Source organism: Callorhinus ursinus, unplaced genomic scaffold (genome assembly GCF_003265705.2).
Source record: "Callorhinus ursinus isolate GAN/ISIS: 27379988/994484 unplaced genomic scaffold, GSC_fseal_2.0 scaffold11, whole genome shotgun sequence".
Classification (NCBI taxonomy): Eukaryota; Metazoa; Chordata; class Mammalia; order Carnivora; family Otariidae; genus Callorhinus; species Callorhinus ursinus.
In genome coordinates this window covers 48,423,110-48,435,747 of record NW_027397073.1, presented here as the reverse complement: position 1 = coordinate 48,435,747, position 12,638 = coordinate 48,423,110, and the positions used below count along the sequence as shown (strand labels likewise).

The following is a 12,638-nucleotide window of genomic DNA, read 5'->3' as shown; positions in this document are numbered from 1 at the left end:
ACCTTGAGGCATTCCAGGCTTTGGGATTGGTTTGCCTGCGGAGGCTGTTAAGGTGAAGGAATCACCTCAGTCTAATGGCCTCCGCCTCTAATTAATTTAACCTATTCAAACCCAATTTCTTCTGGTCCTAAGAAAATGTAACTGTCACTTTGGGAAAATAACCTGATCTTCCTCGGCCTTACTTTTCTTACTAAAATCAGAGAGTTGGGCTGGTACCTTTCAAAATTTTGTCCAAATCTAACACTATGTAATTCACATGAATACGTGTGAGGTCAAGTGTGAAAGGCTGATATACAGACCAGGGCCTTGAGGGAAAAGGGTAGAGAGAAAACTCTTTTGATTTTTCACAAAAACCACAGTGGGAGAAAAAATTGGGGGGTCTATTTAAAATTCTGGGTTATACGATTCTTTTAACTCATATGCTAATCTGGTTTTATGAGGTGTTCTTAGTGAGATTGTATAGCTTTTGTCTAAAAGGGGTTAATATGCTTTTTATACAAAGATGGGTAAAGCAGAACTGATCAAAACAGATATAACGGGCGCCTGGGTGGCTCAGTTGGTTAAGTGTCCGACTCTTGATTTCAGCTCAGGTCATGATCTCAGGGTCCTGAGATCGAGCCCTGGGTTGGGCTCTGCGCTCAGTGCCAGTCCGCTTGAGTTCTGTCTCCCTCTGTCCCTCCCCCTGCTTGCATGCACTTTCTCTCTAAATAAATAAGCAAATAAAATCTTAAAAAAAAAAAAGCAGATATAACACTGATACAAGCAATGAAAACAAATAATGGTAATTACTGCTCAGTTCATTGGGTGCCGGCTCTAACTGAACTTTGCAGTCATTACCTCATGAAATCCTGCAGGGTAAGTTTGATCATCTCATTTTTATAGATCCAATCATTGGCTGGCCAGCCAGGAAGCGGCAGAAGCGGCAGAGCTATGATCTGAATCCAAATACACTTAACTTGAAAGCTCCCAACCCTTTTAACACACCTCAAATTCAGTTTCTCTTCTCAGGGTGGGGTCCAATGTCCAGGAGCATGGATATCACCTAGGAGCTTGTTGGAGCATCTTGGGCCCCGCGCCACCCCATTCAAGCAAAATCTGGATTTAACAAAACTCTTAGGGTTATATATTCATGGGAAAGTTTGAGAGTCACTGGCTTAGACAAGCTGATTTTTAAAAAAAAAACTTGTCCTACATGTTAATACACATCATGTGGTCCCTTGCTTGATGGTTGAAGGAAAGCCTTCTACTAAGGATGTGAGAGGGAAGTTCTGTTTTTGGAGCCTGGAGTCCTTGCTTACTGACTGGTTTGTGAATTTCTGATCTCCTCTTGCCTACTTCCTTCCTTGAAAACTGAATATATCATAGAATGCACAACACCAAGAGTGAATCCTGTTGTAAACTGTGGACTCTAGGTGATGAGGAAGTTCGAGGACTGTAACAAACGTGTCATTCCAGCGTGGCTGTCCATCGTGGGGGTGGTTGGGGAGAGGGAGTATACAGGAACTCTCTGTACTTTCTCAATTTTGCCATGAACCCAAAACGGCTCTAAAAATATATATTAAAAACAAAACAAAACAACACAATTGAATATGTGAGCTTGTAGGCCTTGCCAAAGATGGGACAGCCAGAAAGATAAAGCCTGTTAAATTCTTTTTTTATCCATTTGGATAAAAGGTGCTTTTGAAAGAGAGGGTTTTGTCAAGTGCCATGATCTCATCATCTGGCAACACCGGTGGGAGAGGAGCCAAGGGAAACCCAGGGCGTTGACGTGTGGGTGACTCAGGGGCCCACACCGCTGACAGTGAGCAGCCCCTGGTTTGGAGTTGGTGGGAGGGGGCAGGGGACGTGCTGTTCCTTTTCGGGTTGTGCTGATCAGTCACGAGAGCCTGGAGGCTCCCACCTTGGACTTTTGCCTGCCCAGAAGTGCCAGGCGCTGGCTTTTGCTTCTCTCTGTTGTTTTGGGCTGTGTTTCCCCCTTTGTTCTTCCATAGATGGTTGTGATCTGCGGTGGCTCTTTCAAGGGCTTTGCTGATACCGGGGAGCCCTGGATCTCAGTGTACAGACGTTCCAGCCCACTCCCCAAGCTGTGCCCTCACTGGCAGCTTCTCGGGGCATTTAACATGCCCGAAACACAGCCTTTTATGTGTTTTGCTTGTGTGGTTTTTTTTGTTGTTGTTGTTGTTGTTGTTTGTTTGGTTGGTTTATTTAATAATATTACTAGCCTATGTCTAAAGCTTTTTAAAACTTTTCATTTCTGTACCTCATTTGTCTTATGACGGCATCTGGTAAACGGATGGGTGAATGATGGTGTTAGAGAGGCCGTACGCTTGTCTTCCGGATTGCAGAAAAATTCAGTGAGCTAAGTGACTTGCCTCAGCTCAGTGCCGCAGGGCGACGTGGGTAACATGGACCATGGTTCCGGGACTCTTTCCCATCCCAAGGTTTCAGGCCTTTTAAGCCCTGGGGTCTCACTCATGCTGCTTAAGTACTAACGAGGTCAGCAAAATAGGTGATACTTTTCTTGGTAGCCATTGAGGGAGAAAATTAACCTTGTGTATTTGCATTTGTGGGATTTTCCCCAAAGTTAGCACTTTCTCAGGAGATTTAGAATCCGGGTAGAAAACAGTAGGCAAAATGATTCTTTCAGAGGACTATCCCCCCCCCGCCCCCCGCCGCATTTGTCTGTGCTGTTGTGGCCAAGCACTTAACCAAGCCTTTCTTATTTTTATCCATAGTGCTACATTTTAAGAAACAAACTACACAGGAAAACAAAGCTGAGTGAAATAGCTTGGCTCTGCTGAGGGATGCCCAGCCCAGGTCACATCTGAGCAGTGAGGAAACCATGGCTCGTGAGGAGCCATGATGCCCTCAGGGATGCCTGTTTGTTGCTGACAATGGGTTATCAGAATTGCAAGCAAATGGTCCAAGTGGCTGTTTAGTATCTTTGGCTTTCACAGCTTCCATTCCAAGCCAGTAACTCCCTTGGGCCCCCCAGTGACCTGTGTTACATACCTCAGGTGCCCCCCACCCCAGGTGGCTCTTTTCACCAGCAAATGTGTGAAATGACTCATTAGCACCCCTCCGCCTGCTGAAGCAGTGTAGGTTATAGGTGGATGCTTAAAAAGAACAACTCTCATCCCATTCTGCTCCCTCGGAGATACTTGGATTAACACTGGAAGGATGTTTCCATTAATGAAACCACCATAGCACTGAAGAGTTTTAAACTGGAAAAATGCATGTAAAAACAATGCTAACAGAGTTTGAAAAAATTGTAAAAACCTATAATGCTACTATCCTAACGTGACTGCAGTACTTTTTTTTATATTTGCATTTTTCCTAGTCTTTGTCCACGTATACGTTTGTTGGGCATTGTGGCAAGTTCGTTGTAACATACCAATTTAGTATCTTCTCCTGATATTAACCACGTATATTCTCCATGTTTATATACTGTCTTAATAATGATCTTTTCCACAATGTGTCTGCACAATACTTACCACACGGACACCCTCCATGTACTAACCAATCTCTTTGATGGACATTTTGTTTGTCTCTAGTTTTTCTATTATTGAAATGGCCAGGAACATTCTGGTGTGTAGAAACTTTGTCCTCTCTGAAAATGTTTCCTCTAGGAAATAACAGCAGTGACAATTGAAAAAAGGTTGCTGGAAAGATGGTTCTAGTCTTCTGCTTCTGTCGCCACTGGAGGGGGATGCTCAGTGCTTTTGAGCCATCTCACAGGGGCTGCTCTCTGAAATACTTTCCCAGTCCCTTTAAAATATCCCTCAGAGGAGGGGGCTCCTGGGTAGCTTAGACAGTTAAGCATTAGACTGTTGGTTTCCACTCAGGTTATGATCTCAGGGTTGGGAGATCGAGCCCTGAGTCAGGCTCCGTGCTTAGCGAGGAGTCTGCTTAAGACTCTCTCTCCCCCTCGGCCCTTCCTCCTGCCAAATAAATAAATAAACCTTTAAAAAAAAAAAATTATCCCTCCTCAGTTCCTACTTATACTTCTGCCTTCTTTTCCTCCTGTTCCTTTTCCCAACCACCTTTCCTCAGCCCCAACCCAGCCCTTGGACTCTCTGTGAATATCTGTCACTCCATCCCCAGAAGGGTCTCCTCCGAATGATCGATCCTTCTCTCCTGTCCTGGCTCCTCTTTGAAGAACTCCCCTCTGAGGGATGGAGAGGGAAGGAGAACAGCTCACATTTGAATCTTACCATCCTCTTGATCTGATGTCTTGTCTAAATATTGTTTCTTGTCCTGCTTATGTCATAAGCCCTCAAGGCAAGGGCCATGCCTCTACATGCACCATGGAGAAGAGAGCGCGCTGCTGGTGCCCACAGTGTTGTCGCTCTAAGGTGTTAATGCCTGGAAGATGTGAGTAGATGTTGTCGGAGGTAGAACCTGTGCTAGAAATGAATGGGGCTTCCTGGGAAGACCACTAAGGAAAAGGTCTTCACAAGAAGGGGGTGATTCCGAGCTTTCACCCACATGTTCAGAGGAGAGTCTGGGGTTTCTGCTACTGGGAGATACATCCAAGTAGGCACTTGGATGGGGTGCTGTGCACTTGGACCACACTTCCTGGTGCGTTTTGTGTCCCAAGTTAAATTCAGGGTTCAGGGCTTTAGACAAGGGAGTGACACAAAAACACGGCTGAGATACTTCTTCAGTGACATTGAACAATGGGACTGGAACTGCTCAACAGTTCCTATGTTTTAATATTTGAAGTTTCTGAATGGAGGGCAGAGGATGTTTCAAGTATAAAAATATCTTGTTGGGACTGTCCATTCTCCATGACATCAACAGAGGGTAAACGGTTATCCTTTTTGACTTTATTCTAAGATATTAGGGACATATACCTGGCCTCCCTTGATGATTTTAGCTAAGGTCTTTCATTAGTTAAATAGGAATTACAAATAGCATAGAAATCAGAATCCTATGTGGTCATGGCCTTTCACATCAAGTTTTCAAACAACACAGATGAGTAGAATGTTTCTACAAATGGGTGCTTTTTAATGCAGAATCTGTCTTTGGATTTGAAATGTGTTGATGGTTATGAATTTATGAATTTTTAAATAAAAAATTGCATAGGAAGGACACCTAGAACTCTGTTTACATATTGTTGGGTAGCTCGGCAAGCACGTTAATACTACATTTCTCTCAAGTCTCATAACAACTTGTGAAGTAGATGTAGGTCTACTTCTTTTTATAGACGTGGACAGGGAGGCAAACGAGGGTAAAGGATTCAAGGCAATAAGTTGTTGGATCAGAATTTAAACTCAGCATTATGTATTTGTCTAGGGTCATGCTGTCTCCTGGATATGGAAAATAATGGTAATTTCTGGTGCAACCTCATCTTTTTTCTGTCTTTATTTCAGTGATTTGCCCTCATCATCTCTTCTTATCGCCCGCCTCATGGGCATTCTTGTGTTGTTAAAATTCCAGAGAACTCACTGGACTTTGTATGAGTGAAATAGTCAATACCTGCAGCCTGGAAATGGCAGCCTCAGGGACTTTCAGGAAACAGAACTGAAAGAGGGGAGGAAAGGGGAGCCCAGTCAGCTAAAAGCATCCATTAGACACCATGTGAAGCCCACATGACGCGTTTAAACAGAGTAGTTCCGACGTGTGACTTGAAGGAGAGTTGGCACTATGAAGTCTTTTTTAGAATGCTAGAACTGCCCCAGAAATACTGCAGGTCGTGCTGCCCTGAGAATGCTAATTGGAATCTCCAGATTTGGGTTCTCCTTGATACACATTTTGGTGCCCTACCAGGAGCGAACATTTTTTTTCAACTGCTAATAGATAATCCATAAGTGTTCAAATTACCTTTTAATCAAATTACATGAATGGCCTACATATATCTTTAGAGTCTCTTGGTACATCCACTGTGACTACTGTGTGACTTTGGGAAAGTGACTTTATCTCTCTGTGCTTCATTTTTGATATGGAGATGATACTAGTCTCTACAATGTATGTGTACGTATGTGGAGTGATTTTTTTCTATTATTCTTTTTCTTTTTAAAAAATTTTATTTAAATTCAATAACCAACATATAGTGCATCATTAGTTTTTGATGTAGAGTTCAATGATTCATTAGTTGTGTATAACACCCCGTGCTCGTCACAACCTGTGCCCTCCCTAAATGCCCATCACCCAGTTACCCCATCCCCCCACCCATATCCCCTCCAGCAACCCTCAGTTTGTTTCCCAGGGTCAGGAGTCTCTCATGGTTCTGTCCCTCTCTGACTGATTATTTTGATACATTATCTTCTTTTATTCAAATACCAGTCTGATCACACATGGTTCAAGAACACTCAAATAATAAGCCACATATAAACAGATGTTAAAGATTGGTCTTCAAACATTACAGCCAGTGATGCCACGCTCGCCTATGATCTCGCCGACATAAAACCACATCCACACCTCGGTGGCCACCAAACCATTCAGCAGAGCTTCCTTAACTGTGAGCTGTTTGAAGCTACCAGTTTGAGCACTCTTGACTATTTTTTTCAAGCTCTGAATAGCTATAGGGATCTCAGCAGGGGTGCGAGGAACCAGCTCAGGCTTGGCATAGTGCCAAAATGTGGCCAGTCGAGGCTTTGAGTAAGTCACAGCAGTGTTCAGCAGCGCCGGGGCCTTCTCCGCGAGCTTACGGACAAACTGGGCCATGGTCCAAGCTGGAAGGTCCTCTGATTGATTCTTTTTTAAATGAGAGCCCTAGTGAGGGCTCAGTAAATGTTAGCTGTTATTACTATTATTAGGAGCAGTATTAAGGCCAACTTTTCTTCAACTGTGTTGTAGATAGTAGGTGCGCTCTTCAATGTAATGAGTACATCTCCTTTTTCATTTTTAAAAATTGTGGTAAAATATACATAACATAAAATTTACCATCTTGATCCTTTTTAAGTGTATAGATCCGTGGCTTAAGTCTCTTCACACTGTTGTGCAGAATATGTTATTTTAAGTGGGGAGTGGACCAGGGAAGGCATGGTTGTGGATGGGTGAGGAGTCTGTGTTTGTAGCATTCAGAGTCCTGCTCTGGGCACAGCCTAGTGCAGGGAGCGAGCAGGGTGACTAGGCCATACGGAGGAGAGCCAGGCAATCGTTGTCCAACTGTTCTGTGAGCAGCTGAGAGGCTGACACTCAAATATTTATGTCGTGTCATCTCTCCACTTTGTTTTTATCCACTTCACGGGCTTCATTTGCTCTGTCAGTTCTTTGATCCTGGGAAGTAAAGGCCTGGGTTCAGATCCACTTTGCGGACATCATTTGTTTGAAATGTCAGCAAATTAGTGGCTAAGAGAACATTTAGAAGTGCAATGTGCCACAATTCAGAGGTTCATGACTCAGGTCTTAATCTAGACATCTGGATTAAGCGTGGAACTGAACTCAGTCATCTTACTGCATTCCTTGAAATGGACAAGGCCAGAAATTTAGATCAATTTCTGAAGGTCATAAGGATGTGAGAGTAAACAGACTTAGTAAAAATGGCAAGTCCATACCCCGAGCTCCCTGAGATTGTTTCTTGAATTTGTTGGTTGTAGAATTTACTGGAATTGTACTTAAAATGATATCATCCTCCCCCAGAACAGGTTTATTGTGAGTAGTTTCTAACGTGTAACTCTTCAGGTAAGTGCCTGTTATCCCTAAGGCTGAATTCGTTATTTAGCTCTTCTGCGCCTGTTTAGCTTACAGGTGTCAAAAAGACATAAGCTTTTAAATACATGGGAGAGAGAGAGAGAGAGGTCTTAGGTTGGCAGACTGGAAACAAAGAGCATCATTGTCTCCAAGGTGGCTACCCTAGTTGTTACTTAGAGCTCACAAAGAGAATATTGGCAACCTAAAGGTTCCGGGAGGGCATACCTAGAGGCAACCACCTAGAGATTATTATTTTATTTTCCAGCTTTATTGAGATGTAATTGACATGTAACATTGTGTAAGCTTAAGATGTACAACTGCCGTGATCTGTGGATATTGCAAAATGATCACCACAATAAGGTTAGTTAACACATCCGTCCGTCTCACATAGTTAGAATTTTTGTGTGTTGAGAACTTTGAAAATCTACTCTCCCTTAGCAACTTTCAAATATACAATACAGTGTTGTTAACTATAGTCACAATCCGGTGTGGTATGTCCCCGGGACTTGTTCATCTTCCAACTGGAAGTGTGTTCCCTTTGACCACTTTTGCCCGTTTCCCGCCCTGTTCCTCACCCCATGTCCCTGGCAACCACCGGTTTTTGTGAGTTAATTTTTTTAGACTCCACATGAAAATGAGATCATACATTACTTGTCTTTCTCTGTCTGACTTATTTCACTTAGCATGATGCCCTCAAAGTTCATCCATGTTATCACAAATGGCAGGATTTCCTTTTTTTTTTTTTTTAATGGCTGGATAATATTTCTTTCCTTTATCCATTCAGTCAGTGGACACTTAGGTTGTTTCCATGTCTTAGCTATTGTAAATAATGCCACAGTGAACATGGGAGTGCAGAGATCTCTTCAAGATAGTGATTTTATTTCCTTCAGATAGACATCCAGAAGTGGAATTGCTGGATGGTATGATAATTCTATTTTTTCATTTTTAGAGGAAACTTCATACTATTTTCTATGGTGGCTGTGCCAGTTTATATTCCTACTATTGGGGCACAAGTGTTCCCTTTGCTCCCGGTGCTCACCAACACTTGTTATCGCTTGACTTTTTTGATATAAAGATTTTAATTTAGCCATCCATCCATCGATCCAGAAAGCATTGAATATGCTCACAGCCATTGGGAATTTTCAGGAGGGGGAATCCCATGTAGCATTTTCTCGTGTAGTCTAACTGTGGAATCCTAAGTATTCTGTGGAGCAAAGTTTTGGAAACACTAAACAACGAACTGTGCAATGCCCTTGAATTCCATTTAGTGCCTCTTCTATAACCCTGACCTGATGAGCCTTTATATCTCCTAGGGTAGGGGGCGCCTGGGTGGCTCAGACGATTAAGCATCTGCCTTCACCTCAGGTCATGATCTCAGGGTCCTGGGACTGAGCCCCGTGTCGGGCTTCCTGCTGGGCATGGAAAGGGCTTCTCCCTCTCTCTCTGCCCCCACCTCCCCGCTTGTGCTCGCGCTCGCGCTCTCTCTGTCAAATAAATAAATATATCTCCTGGGGTATTTTGCAAAGAGTAAGATTTGGGTAAGCAGTGGCTAGAATTTGTTAAATCCACAAGATGTTGTGAAAGCCCGTCTTTCTCCAGTGATTCGAGGTGTTGAACTTTTAGTTTGAATGAAAAGAATAGAGAAACAGGTATCTGAGAATGCCAGGCCTCCCCTCCTGCATTTTCTAGATAAACAAAAACTGCCACCTTCCTTTCATGCAGAGCCACCTGGCCTCTGGCCTCACACCTGGGATGTTTCATCTTTAAGTATCTGATTGACCTGCCTTTCCACTCTCTACCTCCTACTCCCAATTGGAATCCAGGGAGTTGTGAACGTACGTGTTTGGGGAGAAGGCAGGAATTGCAGTACCACCTGGAGGCTGAGCAGGCACACCCCTGCATGCCATGTTTATGTTTGTGTGAAGGTGTAGAGGTCCTGGCTAGAAACTCATCTCTTGGGTTGGGTCTAAGAGGCTGTTGATGCCCGGGGAAATCAATCCCCAAGTTCCCGGGTCCCCAGCCTCTACCTTACGCCGAGGTCACTTCTCTCATCCCACCCTGGATGGGGTAAGGGCCTGAGGGCCGGGGGGGTCCTGAGGAAGAGGATGAGGAAGGCTATCTCCCTTCTGTAGTCCTGGAGGATCAGAGTCATAAGCATTTCCCCTGAAGAACACTGCTTCCTGACATGTTGCTTGTCTTGCGATCAGGTTTCTTAGCAGGAAGAAATAGCTTCTCCTTCCCTCCCACGAACATTCCAAGGTGTGGGGATGGTCATAGTTGAGAGAAGAGAATAGAGAATAAGACGAGAATGGCTTCAAGTCCCTTTCTGCCTGTCTCAGGGAAGTAGAAGAGTGAACCTACAAACAAAACAGTAGTTTCCCCAAATTTGTAAAAATTGCCTTTAAAGAAACTACAAATACCTTCATTGTCCTGTCTGATAACATGCTAGTGTCATGCTTAGAGAGGCACTTAGACTCTAAGGCTCTATTTTCGTACTTGTGTGTATCACATCATCATTAGCAAAATAATATGTGTGAAAGTGCTTTATAAAGAATAAAAAGAAGGGCGCCTGGGTGGCTCTGTCGGTTAAGCGTCTGCCTTCAGCTCAGGTCATGATCCCAGGGTTCTGGGATTGAGCCCCACATCGGGCTCCTTGCTCAGCGGGGAGCCTGCTTCTCCCTCTCCCTCTGCCTGCCGCTCCCCCTGCTTGTGCTCTCTCTCTCTCTGTCAGATAAATAAATAAAATCTTAAGAAAAAAAAAGAGTGGAAGAAATATCTATAGGAAATGATTCTTGTTCCAACAGCACTTATTAAAGCTTTGCTTTTTGTGGGGTGTCATGACTGGCTCTTTACCAAGGTGGGCTTTAACACTTTAAGTTGGATACTTGCCTCATGGAACAACTCAGCCTCCTAGAGCCAAACTGCCTCTCCTTGTCAGGTCACGTCAGATTCCCATCATTTGTCCTTTTATGACAACTGGATGGGATAACATAGTAAGGCATGCTGATTATAACACAGCTGATTTAAAAATTTAGCAGGAAGCAGAGTTTTGTGGGGCTGGAGGAAGGGACACTTGCATTTTGAAAGGGGAAAGGAAGGAGGTGCAGCAGATGACTTGTGGTTAGAGGTATTCTGAAAAGCAGCTTGCCCAGAGCCAAGGAGAAGGAATGATGAGCACTCCATTTGCCTTATGGTTTTTCCTTGTTGTTCAATTTGAGTGAATCTGACAAGATCCTTGACATTTAGAACCTCATACAATGGAGATATAAATAAACATATTGAAGACATTAATAAATACCTATGATAAATAAAGTATTTCCATTATGGTAAATGCAGCCTGTGGGGGTGTTGAGTGATGGGGGAATTCTGTGAAGTTCATTTTCAGATAGGGTGCCTGAAAAGGGAGTCAGGGACTGCTTCCTAGGGACAGTGGACTTCAGGAGCTCTCGGGGTGACAGCATGGAAGTTCTAGATGTGGGGTAGGGGACAGGGTGAGGCTCCAGAGTGACTTGGAGCTTTGGAGAGTTTGCAAGTTGATCACTGAAATATGCAGGAAATCTTACATAAATGACCAAGACACTGTCCTGGGTTAGCACAGAAGCATTTTAATATGTTATAAGAGATCCTAATAAATATGTCTTTCTTTTTCTAAAATCAGCACAAATGCCAGGGCTTTAGTGCAGTAGAGTCTCACTGAAGGACTGAAGAGGAATGTGTGTGGTTTCTGAGTAGGGTTTCCCTGCAAGTAAAAATGTATTTGCTAACAAGATAGATGCCAGTCAGAGTTGGTCCTCGGAATACATACTGTCCAGCACTGCTCTGTGCTGTGATTTGGGCACAAGTTCTGGGCGGCTTCTGAATGTTCTGCTTTTTGTATGATTCCTGAAACGATACAGTCTACACCCTGAGTGAGAAGAGCTTCCACTCACTGGCTGGTTGCTTGATTAAACTAATTTTTCTTTTCTTTCTTTGACCTTGGAGAATTTTCAGTTGAATTTCTCTTGAAAGGCTTATTTCTTCAAAGTTCGTTAATATGTTCAAAAAAATCTATGCTTCCAAATTCATGAACACATTTATTAAAAACCACCGAGACTCTCTACAGATTTGGGGGTTTGACTAGATGCTGCCTGTATAGAAGTCAATTCTTAGGAATATGGAGGACGAGGTGGAGAAGAATGTTTGAATTCCCTCAGGCTGAGTTGTAATTTATAATTATGACTCCCATGTGGTTAGAATTCCAAACTATCCAAAGCCATTATTTTCATTAATAATTGTTTATTGATAGCATCGCTTCTCGGCCTTTTGGCTAAGATCAAGTGTAATAATTGTTTATTGACAGGAATCTGAATTCTTATACTTCAGAGTTAATGTCCAAAAACCAAGGACCTTACTTAAAGGATCTTACATAACAAACCAGCCCATTGTTGAAACTCAGACTCCTGCCATGTCCCAAGGACTGCGGGAAATACAAAAGAAATCTAAGTCTCTGTCCTTCAAGAATTTGTGGTCTAGTTGGATTTTAAGATCAGTACATAAGAAACAATGGGGCCTATCTCAGTTAGAATGCTTTTGACTGCAGGACACAAAAACCTCAGCTGGAGCTGGCTTAAATGAGTAGCTAGTCAGGTAACCAGACATCAGAGGTGGACTGGTGTTAAGCTAGAGGTCCAGAGGCTTAAAAACATTAGCTAAGACCCAGGTTCTGTGAGTCATTTCCCTTTGCCAACCCCAAGGCTGCTTCATCTTGGGCTGTAGGATGGCTCTGTCCAGTGGGAGAGCGCTGGCATCCCATAGCTTGCTCAGAAGAGCAAGGAAATTCCATTCTCAGAAACTCAGAAAGTCCCCTGTCACTTCTCATTGGCCCTAATGAGTTACACAGCCATCCCTGAATCAAGAAATTTGGCAAAGGTGATGGGAATAGTCTAATTGGCTTAGATTCTTCAGGGTTCACCACTGGAGCTGGGGTAAAGGTCAGCTTCCATGAAAGCATTGGACTGCAT

At 43.4% G+C, this 12,638-nt stretch overlaps 1 non-coding gene and 1 pseudogene across 1 annotated transcript; one reads left to right on the top strand and one right to left on the bottom strand.

Annotated features, from left to right (window-relative positions):
• Positions 1-6,300: 6,300 nt before the first annotated feature.
• LOC112835300 (ATP synthase F(0) complex subunit g, mitochondrial pseudogene) lies at positions 6,301-6,669 on the bottom strand (annotated as a pseudogene).
• A 5,255-nt stretch (positions 6,670-11,924) lies between these two features.
• Positions 11,925-12,120, top strand: LOC112835390 (U2 spliceosomal RNA). Its single transcript, XR_003211202.1, has one exon. It is a non-coding gene; the product is annotated as a U2 spliceosomal RNA (small nuclear RNA).
• The last annotated feature ends 518 nt before the right edge of the window (positions 12,121-12,638 follow it).